The sequence below is a fragment of the Cardiocondyla obscurior genome, linkage group LG05, assembly GCF_019399895.1.
Source record: "Cardiocondyla obscurior isolate alpha-2009 linkage group LG05, Cobs3.1, whole genome shotgun sequence".
Taxonomy (NCBI): domain Eukaryota; kingdom Metazoa; phylum Arthropoda; class Insecta; order Hymenoptera; family Formicidae; genus Cardiocondyla; species Cardiocondyla obscurior.
In genome coordinates this window covers 9,070,566-9,090,088 of record NC_091868.1, presented here as the reverse complement: position 1 = coordinate 9,090,088, position 19,523 = coordinate 9,070,566, and the positions used below count along the sequence as shown (strand labels likewise).

At 41.8% G+C, this 19,523-nt stretch overlaps 1 long non-coding RNA gene across 11 annotated transcripts in view; it reads right to left on the bottom strand.

Moving 5' to 3' along the window:
- Positions 1-19,523, bottom strand: part of LOC139102738 (uncharacterized) — a 365,092-nt gene that overhangs the window by 208,847 nt on the left and 136,722 nt on the right. The window contains exons 1-2 of one of the 11 annotated variants that reach the window (XR_011545751.1): positions 8,962-9,968; positions 8,370-8,665 (exon numbers count right to left, since the gene is read on the bottom strand). The exons of 8 other annotated variants lie outside the window; for them this stretch is intronic. This is a non-coding gene — a long non-coding RNA (uncharacterized lncRNA). Of the gene's footprint in view, positions 1-8,369; positions 9,969-19,523 lie in introns of those variants that run through there. 2 more of the 11 variants (XR_011545752.1, XR_011545750.1) reach the window with 2 other exon arrangements.

The following is a 19,523-nucleotide window of genomic DNA, read 5'->3' as shown; positions in this document are numbered from 1 at the left end:
TACGCCGCTTGCGAACGGCAGCGGGAAACCCGCGCACGCCTCCTATTGCTGTTGTCGGAAAAATCGACGTGGTCCAGATCCCGCCAGTCTCCTTTTTTCCACCCTCTATTTCTCCCTTTGGGAAACAGGAACGGGAAAGGGAATGGGTTTTCCTATCCTTCCTCAGTACATCAGAGGGCTCCTGTCTCTTTCTCTCTCTTTTTTATTTCTTTTTTTTTTGCGCACGACATGATAGGCAGTATCGATTATCTATAGGCTACGACCTGGCGTTGTGCCATTAATGTCTGGGGAAAATCGCCCGTCGATTCGCGCAGAAAGAAGGAAGTTGAAACTCAGCCACTTTGAATTTCCGTTTCTTATGCAAATGTTCCCTGTCGATACATCGATCCTTCCCTCTGTCGCGGAGGACCCAAAGCCACTCGATTCTTTTTATTGACAACCGGAATAAATAGCGATTGTCTTAGTTTCGCCCGAACGTGGCTCGTCAAGCTTCTTTATGTCGCGGACGCGGAAAAAAGGCCAAATCTCATCGTTTCAGTTCAGATTTTATTCTCGAATGGTTTCTGTTCGACTTTATAAACGCGCGATAACAAGCCTCGTACCCTTTTCGGGTGATTTTTGCTTGCGTTTTGCGAAAGATATATCTACTGATTTTTCGAATAAAAGAAAATAATAATTAAATAATATATTAATTATCGCGAGTGGGTTTATATTTTTACTAACGTATCCTTTCGTTATTTTAATTAATTTTTTTCGTAACGTTTCATTATTATTTTATAATACGATATAAATTGTATTTTTCTTAATTTTTACTTTATTTCTATTGAATGCAATTTTATCTTTCTTCGTGTTAACATATAATAATACAACCTGATATTACTTTATATGTACATACTTCTATCCGCGATCTCTCTTTTCCATCGTTCCATCCTCAGACAGTCTTTCTACGCCAAACTACATTTCCCGCGATTTTTATCGCAAACGTTTTTGCTAGCCGGCGTATGCATTTTGTGGTTGAAGAGAAACGTACTATGTCGTATGTCGGGCCCTTATCTCCCAGCCAACCCTAGAGGGCTCGATGGCAACCTCCCCGTCGTACTTTGTTCTAGCCGGGACTTTATCTACCGCCGTTTAAATTCCGTGGGAAATCGCCGTCGCGCAAACGATTTCGAATCGGCAATCCCGGTGAAACTTCGTGATCTAATAACTGCTACTCGTCCCCGATAAGAAAAACGACCGCCTTTGATCCGACATCATTTCGAAGCGAACGGTTTTTCAGAGACCACGTCGCAAATTTGTAAAGATTGTCGCGCGCAAGGAAAAATTTACCGTAAAATCCGACAATGATATTTTTATCGGAGTTATCACGTGCATGTAATCGTAAAAGAAATAACTTTACTCTCTTAATACATAAAAAAAAACTTATCGAGTCAATTAGGAGGTCGTTAAAACATTGTATTATAAAACTACTCTGTACATTTACTTTTTTTTTTATTACGTACTTAACGGCGCGTTTAATTTCTGTTGCGAGTAAAAGAGCGAACTTCTCAACTTCGGGAATGGATCTTTTTGCGACGGTACCCAGGGCGGGAATGCTCGTAAGACGTATTATGTTATTGCTACTTATTCGTAATTTCATTATGCATTACATTAACCGAGCAAGATACATTTTACACACCGTAATTAATGCGCAAAGTGAGGAAGAAAATTCCACGCAGGAACTCGTTATATACTGATTATCTCTTACCGAGGGCAGCCGCTGTATTTTGCGCTTGTAGCACGTTGGCGCTTTTGGTATACATTTTATCATAAATAATAAACTTCTTATCCCGCGTCGCGGCAGGTACAGAAAAAAAAAAATTAAAAGAATAAAAAAAAAAAAAATTAATAAAAACAAGAAGAAAATACTTTAACGCTTCGTCGATCTTCGATCGCAATCTCGTTTCGCGCGTCTCACTTTATTATTTCGGCGAGTTTCACTTAATGCGAGAATGGCGTCAAAAGTCTAGGTACAACATCGCGCGAGTGTTGCCGAGCGTAATGTATTTCTCCAAGTCGCTCGATTAGAATCGTTCTTTTGCTCGAACGAGGAAATTGCCCGTAATTTCCGCGTTCCGTGCCTCCCCGTAAACGCAAGACTTGCGCCGACCTCATCCGTTAGATTAACGTCGACCCGAAACCCCGCGCGGCTATCGCGCCTTTGTTGCATTATTAACATTACTGCTTTTCTCGATACGGAGCGCGGACGTACCTACCTACCGGCGAAGACGGACAGTAATGTCGGTCGCCACTCCTCGTTATTGCGTCTTTTAATTAAGGACCGAGGAGACAGTCGATACACCTTGGCGCTCGTCGCTTTTGTTCCCGCGTATTTTACGACGGCGGTGAATTGTGTAAGCCCGTAATCCCGGATTCGCGGCATGAATAGCATTATTATGCCGAGCGTCAATAATCCGCGCGATAGATATAGCAAAATGGAAGTAGCGTTTAATGAAATACGCCATCAATAGCATATTTCTGTGTCAATACTAACGAAATAATCGAATGACGCGTACATTATAGGGCACGGAATGATCAAACGATAATTCGAAGCCTCTTCCTCTCCGTCTCTTTTTATTATCTCGTTCACCAAAGGCGCTTTATGTTCTTCTCATTGCATTCGCGTAAAGATCTGAATCAAATATATCCTGCGGTTTCCTTCTAATTGACTCGATAATTGCACGCTTTGTTGGAGCACAAGCTGTAGCCGTTCTTTAATCCCGACGGCTCGAACGAGACGTCTTTTGATACTTTTATCTCGATATCCCCGGTTGCTATTCAGCGCCGAGAAACGCTAATGACCGCCGATGCAGAGCTTAACGAGATAATGTGTTATCTCATCGGTGATCAACCCGGACTGACATTAATTCGAGGTTTGCTTCTTTACACCGACACCTCTCATGGGGTTTGATCGCGAGTTAAAGCGCTTAATTATGTTACACCTATTCGCGAGGGCTCTCCGAGAGCGTATTAGGTTAATGAAACAGGACTCGCGAGAGCACATTGGCAGATCGACGAGTTACTTACCGCGATCCGTCGAGCGCAGCTTGTAATTGCGTTTTTTTTACCTCGTCGATGCGTTAGCAATTACGTTACAATGACACTGTCAGTAATCAAACTACAATTTGTGAAAGGCAGTTCGGGCGGTTCCCAAAGAGAGGGAAAAAGTCGCGAGTTACTCCGAAGAATCTGTCATTTAACTTGGTAAAAAAAAAAAAAAAAGAAAAAAAAAATATAATAAAACAGAACGTCTTTAATTAAAAATTGAACTTTCTCTTCGTTGCTCGTTTAAACTCGACGTTCGGTATCAAGACGTGATTTTTCTTTCGCGAACGATGGAGTATTACGCAGGATTATATTCTGTGTTAATAGAACCGTCTACTGATTATTATGCAGATATCGCGTGATACGGTAGGCCGATCGATCATCGTCGTAATGGCTTTGAGAGGCGACCGCTTCTTTGCAAAATTCTACGTGTTTATCCGCCCTGGCCACGTAAGCACGCCTCCTCTCTGCTCTGCAACAAGTTGTCGCACCGGGTTGCCGACTTATTTCGATCGGGCGTAATTACGCGCGCGGCGAATTGATCGGACGCGCGCGATCGCAAGAGGCGCGTCGAGGAAAAAAAAAAAAAAAAAAAAAGAACGCGTCTGTCCGACGAGCAAATGGAAATCTACAATGTGCGGCGTGTTCCGGACTTATCGCGGGATGCTGCGCTTTATGTGATAAGCCTCGCGAGCCACAAGAAAATCAACGACACCGAATCGGCGCGATAATCCTCGCGGGTTTTCAAAACGACTGCTTCTCATTTTGCAATTGCCTCGCGGCTGTCTAGTCGAGATTTTATGGTTTTTTAATTTTAATGAAGCAAATCCGCCCGCTGCTCTGTTCTATCCTCAAGCGATATTCAGCGGAAATAAAATTATTACAACAACAATTTTATTTTATTATTTCAAGCGTTCTGCAAGCGTTGATTTAATTTCTCATAAATTCTTTCGCCAAAAGGCCTTTATGATATTTGTGCGCACGCTAAACTCTAATTACTTCTCACCACATCTGATTTCTTCCTCATTTATATGTACATTACTAATATATTAAGGTCTTATATTTTACTTATCGGTAGTAACGTCGCTGATTAAAGAAAGAAAAAAAAAAAAAGAACTGCGTTCATCGTGTTTTTACATAGTCGGCGGTGGGTAAGAATACGGACGACAAAGAAAAAGCTACGAAACCTAGCGAGGAAAATAAAAGCTCTGAGAGGGAGAAAAGCTCGCGGAGGAAAGTCGATACGCCGTGTAAAAGCGAGGGTAGAAGAGAAACTCAAAGGAAAGGGAAAAAATACGTCCGTGCTTGGAAATATAAAAGTTAGCTCGTCTACAAACATCATTCAGCACCTGCCGCTGGAAATTCTCAATTAACCAAACATGTCCACACCGTACTTGGCGCATTTATTTCTACCCTGAAGCAAAAAACTTTGCAGACGTCTTCTCGAGCAAAAGGCGAGGATTAGCTTTAAATATCTGAGGTAGTATTATTTTGTCTCCTTCCCTCACTTTTACCGGCATTAGTCGAGTAGGTTTTTGAAAAAAAAAAAGAAATATCTCCATTGGTCGCGCAACGCGAGAGATAAGCTGGAAGTAGCGAGATTATTTTTGCACGAATATTTTTTCAAGTACCAGTCTTTGTGTCGTTGCCGGTATTTTTTTGCCGTAAACAGCGAAAAATATTTTTAGACAGCGTTCGGTGATAAATATTCTCCCCTTTTGTGGGGAGAAAAGAACCAACTTATTTTTTTTCTTTTAGCTGCTTTTTTTATTTCTCTTTCTTTTTTCATTTTTTATCGTCGTAGGTATTTTTAATAGAAATATCGCGAGACGACTGTGGACACCGCGCGCTGCGAGCCAACGAGCGCTTTCATGCAAGTATAAGAAAGTAACAATAATATTCTTAGTTCCGGAAATGAGGAAAAGACACAAAAGGGAAAGGAAATGCTTTAAGTGAAGCATTGGGAGTCGAAAGAGAATCGTGTAACAATTGCGGAAGTATACAAAAGTTCGAGCAGCCCCGACGCCGCTGACTACAAGCAACTCCGTCTCTCTCGTTAAAACTTTCAAAACTACTCCGGATGATGCAAATTACGCCTTCGCTTCCGGCATGGGAGACGCAAAATGTAGCAACCGGTCGGTCGGTGAGAGCGGTAGAATTGTTGCAACAAGTTCGCGAATTATTCGAAAGAAGATATGAATTACGCTCGCGGCGTAATGTCGCTCGGTTGTTATACACGGAAACGAGAGGAAACTGTTAGACAAATATGAGAATATCCTTACGAGAAAAGTGCCGTGCTACAATGTCGAGCGTTTTTCTCGACCCCGCTCTTTTTTTTTTCGTTATATTAACTTCATGTACGCGCCCGAGGATTGTCGAGCAAATTGAAAAACTCTCTTACATCAAAATTAATAATTATGTTAATAGATAATAATTTAAAAATTCGGCCGAGCGATTTAGCAAGCTAACGGAAGTATTATCCGCGTCTACTACATTATGGAACATTTATGGTTTAGTAATTATTACGAACTGTTTGCTGCATTTATTAATCAAGAACTTCTTTCGTCGGCTTTCCTGTGATATTATATTACGAGAAAGATCAAGTGTTACGAATCGCTGCCGTAGTTACACCGTCAGTCGCGCTCGCAGCATCTGACATCGCGCAAAAATGAATCTTTGAATTCCGCGAGACGCCCTGTCGGCCTTGAGGCATGTTGCATCAGTATGCTGCCGCCATATATAGCTTGGCAGTCCCTTATTCCACGGTGAAGAGGCCGAACATTATTCTGAAATATGACGCCGAATGCCATTCGCCTCCGGTTACACTCGCTCGCTATACCGAACGGATTACGATTTCGCATAAGCGAGACGCGAAGCGGTTCCCGTCGCGAGGGGACTTGAATAAACTGACGGGGGAGAGAGGAAAGAATTATGTAGCTGGGTGCTCAAAAATTTTCCCCCCGAATGCGATTAGCCCCGCGAGTCAAAGAAACAATGGCGAGACTGTGCTTTTTATTATTTTAATAACTATCCATGACGCAAAATTATATATAATATTTATCTAATAAAAATAAAATTCTTTCCCTCCCCAAACGATGACTTTGTGATTTAAAAAATTCACAGAGAATTTATTATTTAATACGAAAGCACCGAGACGAATTTTCTGAAATTTTTGGCAAAATTGCAGCGTTCCTAATACTTTTTGTTTCCCTAGGATGCATTACAGCCCAAAGACGCGTCCGTGAACTCTAAAGTGTCTTCATTCGTTTTCCCGGATTACGGTCGAGGACCCAGGGAACCGGGATCGTTCATACCCCCGGAAGACGTATCTCCGCCGCGTGCTCCTGATAGTCCGAGATATGGCCGCGAATGAATTCGTAATATCCCGGAAGCTTAGCCCGCCGTTCCGTCGTGATCGTGAAGTATGGCCACGCGGTCAGGTTAAGCCGCCGCCGAAAAGAAACCCGGCGACGAGCCGCGATTTCATGAAGACGGTAGGCGCATTTTCCCTTTTTTCGTCCCGTACGATAGATTTATTTTCCGAGCGTCACGTTTAGTAGCGGAACGGAATGTTAAATTACACCGCGCTGTCGCAAGTTGAATGCTAAATATGTATATCGACGATGAAACGGCGACAAAGCGACGCGTGCATCTCTCGCGTTACTCGGAGAGTTCGCAGATCGCGACGGGAATTAACAGCGATATCTAGAATAGCTGAGTTTACACCTATGCAGTTACTCTCGCAGATTCGATACGCCGGCTTAGCCCGACTTACCGGGGAGTTACTGTCGGAGGCGGTACTACCAGTTCTCAGTGTAGCAGTAGATATACGGAATAGCTCTCGTGGGATAAGGCCCATTTCGTAATACGATCTTAATTCGTAAACGGAAGAAAAATATCTTAAGTTTTATGCGGCGCAATACCGTGTAAACTAGTTTCAACCTAACTTTGATAGTGACAGATTTTGATACACCCACCCGAATCGGGATGACTTTGCGAGCAGTAGATTAATTAATTAAAAGATTAATATCTTGAAAAGAGTATACGGGTAAAGATTAAAACTTTTTTTTATAACTTTCGTTCTTCCTACGAGATACAAGCACGCGCGTATTAAAAGCAAGTATCGATACAACGCATAACACACGCACAAGAAAGGATTAAAAGTTATAAAGCAGCGTGTGAAAACCAGGATTTCGACTGAAAGTTTAATACTATTTTATCCTCCCGCATGTATATTTATGGATACGGAGATACTGCAGATTCATCATTTATTTTTTATTAAATATTCCTAAATCACGAAATGCACGAAAATTAAATTTCTCCGAAAACCGAAATAATCTTTTTTTTTTAATCATTTATAATATATTTGTTATTCGTACGATAGATTTTTTAAACCTAAAATAATCCGAAAAGTTATATCCTACCGTTCCTACCTATTAATAATTCCTAGCTCTTCTTTTTTGCATATTTAATTACCAAAACCAATTACCAAAATACATGCGACTCACTCATTCGATGCGCAGCAGCGGAGTTTCACAGCGGCTGTAATCTGTAACATAAAAATAACAAAATTAAATGAAGGAGCGTTCTAATTAAATTTATTGTTAAAAAAAAAATAATTTTAAAGTGATCTCGACAATCACTGAAAATAAAAAAATGATTCTTACCCTTGGGTTGCTCCGCTGAAGCTTGATGCCCGTCCTGGACCTCCTCCTCCTCTCAGATGGGACGTGAAGCCATCCTTCGCACAAGAAACTCGCGAAAACCGCACACCGGTGAATTTACAGTCGCGAGTTAAATAAAAAAAATTATTACTTGAATTACTTCGCGCGATACTGAGTAAGTACTCACGTTCCTATACTTCGCAAATCAGAAGACGCGCGGTTACTTATCGGCTTTTCCGAAAAACGGACCGACGAACTGGCGGCAGTTCGTATAATTATTTGTAACGACGGCGAGAGTGTGCTGAAAATTTCCTTCGGAATTTTTATTTAAGAAAAACAAGAGTTTTACTTAAATAACATCCTAGGAGAAGAACTGGGATATATTAGTTACATGTAAAATTATATGGTTAGTCAATGCCTAGCTAAATCTAATTAAACTTCTGAAACGCGACTTATGCGATTTCGTTTCTATTTGTATTATCTAAAGTTTTTTTATTACGCGATTTTTAAATTACGCGAGGGGACAGGATTATATTATTTTATTTTTTTATCGCGATTTAAATTTTATTTTTTAACAAGTGGAGTCGATTCTCCAGTGTTAGTTAAAAAATTGAATCTTACTCTCTAATCGATGCGCAGCAGTGGAGTTAATTTTCCAGCTTCTAAATCTGTAACAAAAAATAAGACAATTAAATGAAGGAGCGTTCGAATATTGTTTTCTGTTAAAAAAAAAAGAAATTTTTATACACGTAGTAGAAAACGTTAATTTTATGGAAATAAAAAATTAATTCTTACCTTCGGGTTGCTCCACCGAGGCCTGATGCCTCTCCCAGGCCTGCTCCTCCTCTCAGAAAGATTGAGGAAGACGTCCAGGATGATCGAATCGTCCTTCCGTGTTGGCTCGTCTTGATTGTTAGCTAAACAGAAAAAAGGAATTTAGGTTAGACAAAGATCTTATATTCTTAGCAAGCTAGGAGCTCACCCACCGCGATAAAGCCGTAACCATAAGAAAAAATTACTTTAAAATACAAGGTCTAGTAATACACGTGTTGTAAGGATGTATAAAAGAACGTGAGCAATTAAAATCACTGCGTATTAATTATTAAATACTCTACGCAAAGTATTCGGTACAGAGCACTCTCCGCGTACAAGTCACCGATCGGAGAAACCATATAACACCGATCGCGAGCTTTATTCGTAAAGCGAGACTTACTTTGCAACCACGTGCTTGCGGAGCTCCATTACGTGCGTGCTATCTGTTCGACTTCCGCCTGAGATATGCGAGGTGGTGGGGGAAGCTAGCGCACGAGCCTACCTACGCCGCTACGTACGTTTTTCACCTGTTCGGCTTCCGCTTGAGGTATGCGAGGTGGTGGGGGGAGGCTAGCGCGCGAGCCTGCCTACGCCGTCCGGCCGAAGGCCGCCGACTTTGTTTGTATACATTTTAGGCGCTGTGGCATTTAACTCTTTTAACGCGTACAAAAGAATTGATTTAAAATATTACATTGAAATAATACCTATCTTTTACTTTAAAATACTTGCGACACAACGGTATTTTACGCGATTAAATCAATCACTTTTTCAATGCAATAGGAAGGCGCGCGTTTTACATTATCTATCTCTTACAAAAAGCGAACAATATTACAATGTAATTAATATTATTTTTCGATTAATATTAATTTTAAATTAATACTTTTAAAAAATATAAAATTTTAATTAAATAAAATACTACTTTACGATTAATATTATTAATATTACTTTCCGTCGAATTTATTCTTATAGCGCTGATGAGGTAAAAATATGTTCTGTCTGGACTCGCCAATTTGATAAGCAGCAATTCAGTTACAGCTACAATTATGCTGTTACAAAAAAGAATAGAAGAATTAATTATCCAGACGCTTAAGAACATATTTGCTATTTGAAAAAATAATATTTATTTGTAATTAAAATAATGCTTACTCTGAGGTTTCTCTGCCAAGGTAGAATGCCTTTCCAAGGCCCTCTCCTCTCAGTCTATTCTCTCAGGATGTATCTTTTTCCTTGGTACAAGCATTTAACCTGAAACAAAAAATTTTACGTAGATAAAATATCTATTCTAAATATTTTATTACCGCGACGAGATTGTGGGGGAAATTATTTTTATTGCATAAAATTAGGCTATCAATATTTATACAACAAGGATGCGTAAATATATTTAAAAATATAAAAAATAAGAAATAATTACATATAAATTGTATTCGAAGTATGCGCTTTCAAGTATATTATCTCCCCTTAAAGATCGATAATTGTAGAAGTCAATTTGCATCGGCCGACGTCTCCTTTCAGCAATCGTAATAATTTTTGGTACTCTGCGATGTCCTCGGTTGCCGGCGAGTGAAAATCAAAGTGACGCGTCGAAGTGCAGGAGTCGCGTACGACGCTCGCCGTCCTCTGGGTATCTCGCTCGGCCGCACGAATTTCTCTGCGCTATAAAAGAATGTATATTAATATTTCTGCAAGCCTCGCAACATGCTCGACCGCCGGCGAACGAATATTGAAGTGACGACAAGTCGATATCGGGCGAGTCACGAACGATAACCGAGCGCTAACTTTTGTGCATCTCTTTCGAGCGCGACGCACTTCGCGCGTGAAAATAAATTACGCATAATGATTGTTACATGGAATATTATTAATATTAATATGTTTTGAACTTACAATCGGTGGATGCATTGCGATATTCGTCATTTACAGTCCGCTGCTTCGATCAAGCGTCCGGTTAAACTTGTCGATCATTAACTTTATGTAATGCCAACTTTGTTTTTTGGCGGGCGCGCGACACCTCTGCAATGCGTTCATTAAGAACGCAGTTGGTAGTAGTAAAAGTTAAAGGCCGCTTCGTTCGATCGAAGCGGGTTTATATCAAATTTATATGAATGCAATTTAGCTTTCTAATCAAACTTAGAAAGAAATAAAGAATTATTTAAATCGAGATTGAAGCTAATCTGCATTCATATAAATTTTATATGAACCCGATTAAACTCTGATCGAACGAAGCGGTCTTTAACTTTTACTACTACCAACTGCGTTCTTACTGAACGCATTGCAGAGGTGCCGCGCGCCCGCCAAAAAACACAGTTGGTATTGCATAAAGTTAATGGTCGACAAGATTAACCGGACGCTTGATCGAAGCAGCGGACTGTAAATGACGAATATCGCAATGCATCCACCGATTGTAAGTCTAAAACATATTAATATTAATAATATTCAATGTGACAAACGGTATACGTAATATATTTTCACGCGCAAAGTGTGTCGCGCTCGAAAGAGATGCACAAAAGTTAGCGCTCGGTTGACGTTCGTGACTCGCCCGATGTCGACTTGTCGTCACTTCAATATTCGTTCGCTGGCGGTCAAGCAAGTTGCGAGGTTTGCAGAAATATTAATATTCATTCTTTAATAACACAGAGAAATTCGTACGGCCGAGCAAGACACCCAGAGGACTGCGAGCGGCGTACGCGACTCCAGCACTTCGATGCGTCACTTTGGTCTTCACCTGCCGGGAATTAAGAACGTCACGGTGCACCGAAAAATAATTACATCTGCTAGAGACATCGGCCCATGCAAATTACCCTCTGCAGTCATCACCTTTACGCGGAGATTTCTACGAGGCTCATACTTAGAACACAGGACTTATGTGAGTGTTTATTAATTATTATTTTTTAAATTATATTGAGGAGAATATATGCAATAAATAATTATACTAAAAGTACTCGTTGGGACGCCAGAAGTACTCATAAGTACTCTTTGCATAAAGATAATTGATCGCGAAGGTAAAGTCGTCGCGGCTGATCACTCTTTTGATCAATTAAAAATGATTTTCATACGCGCACGGAAGCTCTGATCTCGCGTTCTTCGTTCTTGACGATCGGAGGTTTAGTATCAAAGTAACCTGGCAGATGACGCGCGGTGCATACTGCGTGTAGCCGCGTCGTGTTCCGTACGCTGTCAGCTGTGTGCTCCTTCTTTTCCCCCTACCTCACCCGCCGCACCCATCGTTCGTCGCGCGCTTTCTCTCCCTATTCTACTCGACCCTATGCTGCGTCCGGCGGCCTTGGCTATGGTCAGTAAAACGCTCCGTGAATTTTCGTGTATCGTATGGCCGTGATATCGTAAATATTTTATCGAATATTATTTTTTAAGTATATTACGAATAACGTATGCATAAATATCTAACGTCTTAACGACCGGATGTTTAATATTTTTTTAACAAAGCTGAAGTTCATACTATAGAAATACTTAACGCGTTTTTATTTTATTAATATTTATTTATTTAATTAATAAAATGTAATCAGCCAGGAGATTACCGCAGACGCGAGCAATTCGAGCTTCAACGATGAGTTTAACATGTTATAAAGAAATTTATATTATTGCATATAATCTCGAATTTATATTTTCATGTATCACGAATTTTTCATTGATAAATATTTCTTTCGACGTTGGTCGGGATAAGTTAATAATTTCAGATAATCACTCATAAAAAATTAATATAATTAATATTTAAAATGCATATATGAATTATATTTAAAGGATCGCGAAGTCTTTAAAGTTTGAAGCGCCATAAATATATCTGTAGTTCACTGCAGAAAATTATTAAATACAAAACACTTTTCTTTAACATAAAAAAAGCAAAAGTAAGTGGCGTGCATTTTGTGACGCCTAATATACAATATAAAAAAATTAAGTAAATCATTTTTGATATAAATTTTGATGTAAATTTCCAAGCTAGGTAGAATCACGTAATTACATAAATCGTAGAGTAACAGGTGCTATAGTTAACTCTTTTCCCGATCACGTCAACATTGTTATCTCAATAGATATTCTTTCCCCGATATACATTTTTACATTTTCAACTCGTCGAACGATGAGATTACGTTCGAAGAAGTTGCAAATTCGCGCGTTATCGTGATCCCACTGTGCCGAATTTAAATGTCTGCATAATCTTTCGGGCAGCACTCCTCCAACGCGTTACCCACCTCGGGCGAATTCTCCTCCGGGGGGCAAAGGAGACAAGGGAGAATCGATAAAAACCCACGTCTATATAACCGGAAGGCGTACCCTGTCCTGGATTTTCAGATAATAAGGTGCTATAGTATGCCATGCGGCGCGTTCTGAAAATGGATCGACTCTTTCGAGAGTAATCTCATAAATACGAAGCTTTACGCCCCTTCGTACACCGAAATGGTTGATACAGACCGGTGAACGGGGGGAAAGGGTACACGAGCAACGTTGCAGGAAAGAAACGCGAGAAAACGAAGAATAGCGACGTTCGGAACTATTTGTCTGTTACCTCTTGGGATCCCGGTAAACGTGACTTACGTTAAAAGCTGAGCCCGCGCGTGTGATTCAATATTGACGTACCCCGTCGACGTATGGCGGGGCACGGTGTATCTTTAAACTGTCGCTGACGAAGGAGAATATACATGCGAAGAATAAAGGCGGAAAACGCGAGCGACAGCGTTTCTCGCGACGAGAGCTCTCTTTGTCAATCCCTTTCCTCCCCCGCTTGGCCCTCCGTCGTCCCTTCTACCCGCGAGAGAGTAAAAAGAAAAAGAAAAAAAAGAGAAAAAAAAGAAAAGCGAAGGGAACGATAAAGTGTTGCATTTTTCATGCCTCTCGTGATCAGTCCTTTCCGCCCGAAGCCTTCCATTACGGGTATTCGTTATTGATGCGCAAAGAAGATTGGAAGGTGTTTCAATTATAATTATGATGGAAGCTCTTTAAAGAAGAGAATATCGCAACGATCTCAAAGCAGTTTGTTTCACGGGTATCATTTAATAGCATTTTATCCTCGGTTCTATTTTTATTTCAATTTAAAAATTTCAACCATTGTATTCCGGGGCAGTTTGGCGCGGCGCGAAATAGAGGTACATGGGGTCTTTTAATGATTTAAAGGGAAAAAAAATTTGTAACAGATTATTTGCGTCCCTTAGCGTCGCCGCGGGCAGATAGCGGATCAAAAGTTCGCCGAAAAAAATCGAGGGATAAAACACAGTTGGGGACCACTGAGTCACTATTTGTTCGTTACAACATTCATCATATATTTTTATCGCGAAAAACGTTAGCTCGCGTGCGTGAAAATAAAATCTCGGAGAATTAAAAAAAAAAAAAATTGCTCTGCACATAAAAGGGGAAAAAAGCGGGATGCGCGAGGGCGTGTGACGAAACGGAGTACGACGAGCGGCGCTCGTGTTCGATATTTAATCCGCTATTCGGTAACAATTCAGCGCGTTTTATCGAGGCCGCCGGGGTAACTCTTATCGCGATTTGTCAGGGGTCGTTTATAACACGGGCGAGAGACATCCGTATCGCGGGAAAGCGCTTCCGTCTGTTTATCGCGGTCGAGAATGTGTGCGCCATCCCCGCGACTGCCTACGATGTCCGCCGAGTGCGTGCCACAAATTACCGTCGAGCCAGTAATTACCGTCGGCAAAAACCAAACCCGTATTTTAATCGGCGAGCAATTAAAGTTTATTGGACTACACGCGATACAATTTATCGTATCAGGCCCTTCCGCGCTCGCGTTTATATTAATTCTATGACTGCAGAGCCGTAACTAGAATTGTAACTAGCTTCGCGTATTCCTGTTCACAATTCAAATACAACTCAATCTGTCTTTCGTTCTAACCCACTAGCTAAGGTACTATGAGACAATTTAATAATTTAATGTCTTTTTTTTTTTTCTCGAGATATTTGACCATTTAAGTTTTGAGAAAATACAAGTTCCACGATTTTAAAATAATCTGTTAAAGAGGAGCGTTTCCAGCATAAAAACAATTACGTATAAATAAATGTTCTTTCCCCTCAAGGCGGATTATTAAATATTACTATCAGGTAGAACAAAAAAATTCCAATTAATAAAAAAAAAAAAAAATTATTTTCGGCGAGGTTGTGCGAGAGAAGAAGCTTGTTACGCATTTCTTTTCGACGGATACCACTCTCGGTACATTATAATCACGGCACTGAACGCAATAATAATTTTCGCTGATGCTAGGCGAGCCATTCGTTTCCTTCGCGGCAACGAGGCGAGCCCTTTAATAAGGTAGACAGCGCGTAATTACGCGCGATCAGCATACCGGGGAATTGTCAGTGTTCCCAGGCGGGAATTAAGGGCACGCATGTCGTACGATGCACACGTCGATGGTTTCCTCTCATTGATTCGCGGTCGGGAGTCCGTACTCTGTGCAGATCTCAAAAGGGATGTGCCCCGACAATTTTCCCCGTCCAACTCGGCGACGGATATTTATGAACGGTGATTATGTAGAAATAGCATCGGCCGAGTCACGAGCCGCGATTAAAATATCTAATTGAATGTATGATTAACGAACGCTGTCAATTTGCTGTAATCGATTATGCTCGGCAAAGACCACCGCGAAACCGCTGGAGCGCGGCGCTGTACTTGTACACGAGAGACGCCGCGAACGATATCCGATTGCCCAGCCGTGTCTTTTCTTTGTTGATCGGTAATAAAATTACTGGCGTTAACATTTTTTTCTTAGATTAATAACGTCGAGTCACACAGGCGGGTTTTAAAGTTAATTACAATCTCAAAGGGATCTCGCAAGTTCGATCTCAGAAGCAAATAGATTATCAAGTCGGCCCTTATTTAATTCAAAGCCTGAATTTAAAAAGAAACGGCAAACTGGGTTAAATTAAAAAAAAAAAAAAAAAAAAAAATGAATAATAATAATGCAATACTTCCTCTGTGCCGATTATTGCGTTATCTTCGATGCTTTTGTGCCGAGTAATAAACAACGTAACTACGTTAAATTTTCTCCACAACTCTATCGTATCAAGGAGTGAATAGAAGTTTACGAAAGCTTGAACTTGAGCGATTGTATTATTCAGTACGAATGCGGCGAAAATTATAATTTTAATAAAAAGATAAGTAAGGTGCGCAATAATGGGCGTGCAGATTTGGTTCTCTTTTATTTTCGCTCAAGTTATACGGTTCCGTGAACTTGATAAAAAGCGTCATGACGGAGCAATTTTTAGATTAAGCGGACACAAGGCCGCAAACTGTTTCGCAAAATTTTCAGCGCTGCGGTGATATTAAGAAAATTTTAATATACGCGCGTATACTACGGGCAAGAACTCGAGAAGGAAGATTAAATGCATCCTAAATAAAATAAAAGTGCGCATAAATTAAAAATGTCGCGACTGTAATGACTCTAACAGTCTTCTCTCAAGTCGTAGAATAAGTCTGCTTTAAAAACGTCGCATCTCGGCTTAACTTCTATCCGAGCAAGAAATACTCTAAACATTACTTATTACAAAAAAAAAAAAAAAAAAAAATATATGAATAAAACGCAGACTAGACAAATTAAATTTTAAATTATTAAATTTTCTCCTATTAATTAAAGAAATGCTTTGCATGTGAGCACAATGAGTAAACGATCCGGTCACACTTTTACATTTCAATAAAAAAGTAATAGCGCGCCGCGTGTTCTTCCTTTCGCAGGTAGACACATTTTCGTTTATTTTAATCGCCAGATGCTTCTTCGCTTAATCGACACGTCAGTTCGTGAAATCGGGACGTCTTAATTCGCGGGACGTTAATTATTAAGGCGAACGAGTTTAGAGCGCGCGGATCGCTTCCCATGACGGGCGGCGCGAAGGGAAACGAGCCTGTAAAGGGAGTAAAGGGACGGAACGAGGAGAGGAGAAGAGGGCAAGGGGGAGGGGGGAGGAGAAGAGGAGGCTTCACCGACACCGCGATAAGCGAACACGAAGTGAAGAAGCTCGAACACGTTGCACCGGGGAAATTACGAGAGCCGTCTCGCGTATCGCGTCTCGACGGGAGATCTTAATTGGGTCCGTAAGATCCGGAATGTGGACGATGGACGGGTCTCTAGCGTAATTGTTTCCGCGGATATCTACGCCGCCGTGTGCGAATCGCACAGTTGTAATCATGCGTCGCGCGTACCTTGTTCCTCTCTACCTCTCGATCCTCCACGTCCTCCTCACGGACCCGCGGCGGGACGCTACGCGAAAGGATTCGACACGATCGACTCCGCGGTGTCTAAAGGGGTATAATTACTAATCTTCCCATCCCAGGTATCTCTTACGCGTTCATACACACAATTAGTTGTACGCAATAAATATAATACGCCTGCCTTTTATCTTGCCGTTGAATTAACTTTAATAAAATAAGCGCCTCATCCCGTAACTCACGCTGTAAGAAGCTCACGATCGTCGCGCGGCCGTCCGAGCGGGGAGGATCTGCCGCGAAAATTAATATACATATATGTAATTATGCAATCTCACGATCTCCGAGTTGATGGCTCAACTTTAAACGGATATCTCGTCTCATAATTCACACCGGTAAGAAGCTTACGCTTCGCGGCAACGTTTGGAACCGTCGGGAGTCTATTCTGCGTTCAAGTCGCAGATTTCTGTACAATTGACGATAGAATATCGCGCGATCTTCAAATTTCATGCGAGACATCCGTACGTGCGTGCATTGGAGATGCTTTAGGATCAACGCTCGGAAGCAGTCGCTCTCGGGTACGGCGATGCTTTCGTCTTAAGCCTTACGCATTTAAATTCATTGAAGCCAGAAGTACAACGTCGAATAAATCGCCGCGATGTCAACCGCGACGTGAATTACATCCCTTTGCATGCTGAGCGCGGCTCTCTCTCTTTCTCTCTCTCTCTCTCTCTCTCTCTCTCTCTCTTCACCTTTCTCGCGTGTCGCCTATATTATCCTACACCGATGCTCCCGCGGGCGCTATCTCTATCTTCTCGCCTGAGGCTCCCAAGGGAGCGAAATAGAATTCTCAGTTTCAATTCTACGATCCTCTCCGTCTCCCGTCTTCCCTTTCTCTCTCTATCTCTCTCTCACGTCATGTTCTTTCGCGTCAAGAAAGATCAAGGTTCGCCAAGAATCTTCGCCAGCGACCCTCGTCGTGGTATCACCTACGTCCCGCCTTCGTCTCTCTCTGCCCCCGCAGGGCAGATATTTTATCGAGATCAATCGATAAGACACACCGATACACGATGATCTCCCAGGATTTCCTCGGGCACGCCCTTATCACCGGCCGCGAAATATTGTGCGGATAATGACAAGCTTGCTCCAAACGGGGCAAACTGAAAAACGAGAAGTCACGCGAAAGTGAGAGGCGGGAGGAAGCACCTATTACGGATACTCTTCGTTCGCGGCGTGTTAAATGAAGAGACGTCGATTTTTATGGGCTTCATTATTTTTTTTTTTTTATTTCCTGTCGTTATACAAAATAGAAAAATGCAAATAACCTCGTGTGAAATTACGAAGATGTTGACAAAATTAATTAAATGCGGGTTCTTCGCTTCTTCCACCGATCGAGAAATAAATCCGCGTCGAGATCTGAGGGAAATCGCCGTGATAATTGAGGTTCATCGGCGAAATGTCTCGTTGACATTTAACGCGCGTGGAAATTCCACGGTCTCGATTATGACGACGGAAAATCCCGCGTGAAACGTTCCGGTTCCTCATTTTTGCGCACATTCTACGTCGTCGCATACGAGTGGTTATTCCCGTCCGATTAATCCCCTCGCGCCCGCGGCGGCGACGCCGTGATTGACACGCATGATTGTAACGCGACGTGTTACGAGCTTTGAAAAGCACCGGATTAATCTCGATGGACGGCGCGGCGCGATTGAGTTGGTCGTCCGCGAGCGCGCGCGCGAGATAATACGGCTACTTAATGACGATAATCAGTGGAAAGTGACTGCAAATTGCTCACGCTCCGCCGCATTCGGAAAACGTGTTATTACATTATATGTATATACGCGGCATCGCGGCGCGTATTACTTTCCACGCGTGTCCCTGCCGTCGCAAAAAGTTTCATTCGCGCTCGCATTAGCACTTGCACCGGGTCGTTACTCTTACCTTTATTTTCCGGTTAATTAAGGCACCCCTCCATCGTCGTTTTCCTCATATTTTCCTCTCGAAATGTTAATTTTCCGTTTCGCTAGTGCAGAGATAGTTGCACTTATGCACGCGCGCCCTTCGTGTTTATCGAAACGTTTTTCCACCCTCGACGATAAGCGAAGACTCATTCGCGAAAGATAATTCCGTTTTAATGAGGAAAAAGTGTCGAGGCGCCTCCCTTCGAACTGAACCTCGCGCACTTGACCGTTCATGGGCGCAGGTATCATAATTGACAAACACCTTCCGCGGCGACTTTATACGTACGCTCCCTTGAAAGCATCGTGACAGCGGACGATTTTCCACGACGATTTTCGAACGAGCTAATTAGATCCTGCACGTCGCGTATAAAGTTCAGCCCTTGCGCCGGATTTGGAATTTCTCATCGAGCTCGGGTATTTTATTTGGGAACTCATAAATGCCCCGCGATCGGCGACCGCTGCAAGCCGCGAACACCTCGCGTAATGAAAAGCCATTGCGCGATCGTCGGTTAATTATATCCATTTCTTTATAGTTGATTACGTAAAGTACAAGAGTTATTTGCGAACAGATCTTCAATGAAATATCGGCGAAGGATCTCTCGCCTTCCCGGGAAGATTTCGCGACCACTGAATAGATTGCGGAACTTCCTTCGCGCCGTAAATAACTCTCCTGTAGTCCAGAAACAACGAGATTATTCTTGAAACTTGGAGAATATTTCAAGGGAGTATCTCGAGAATGCCGAACATAAACGCTCGACAGGTCGACCTATTTTCTTATTATTAAACCTCAGCCTGACATATATCCTTGCCATTTCGCGCGTAAGATTGCCCCGGAAAGAGGAGGAATCG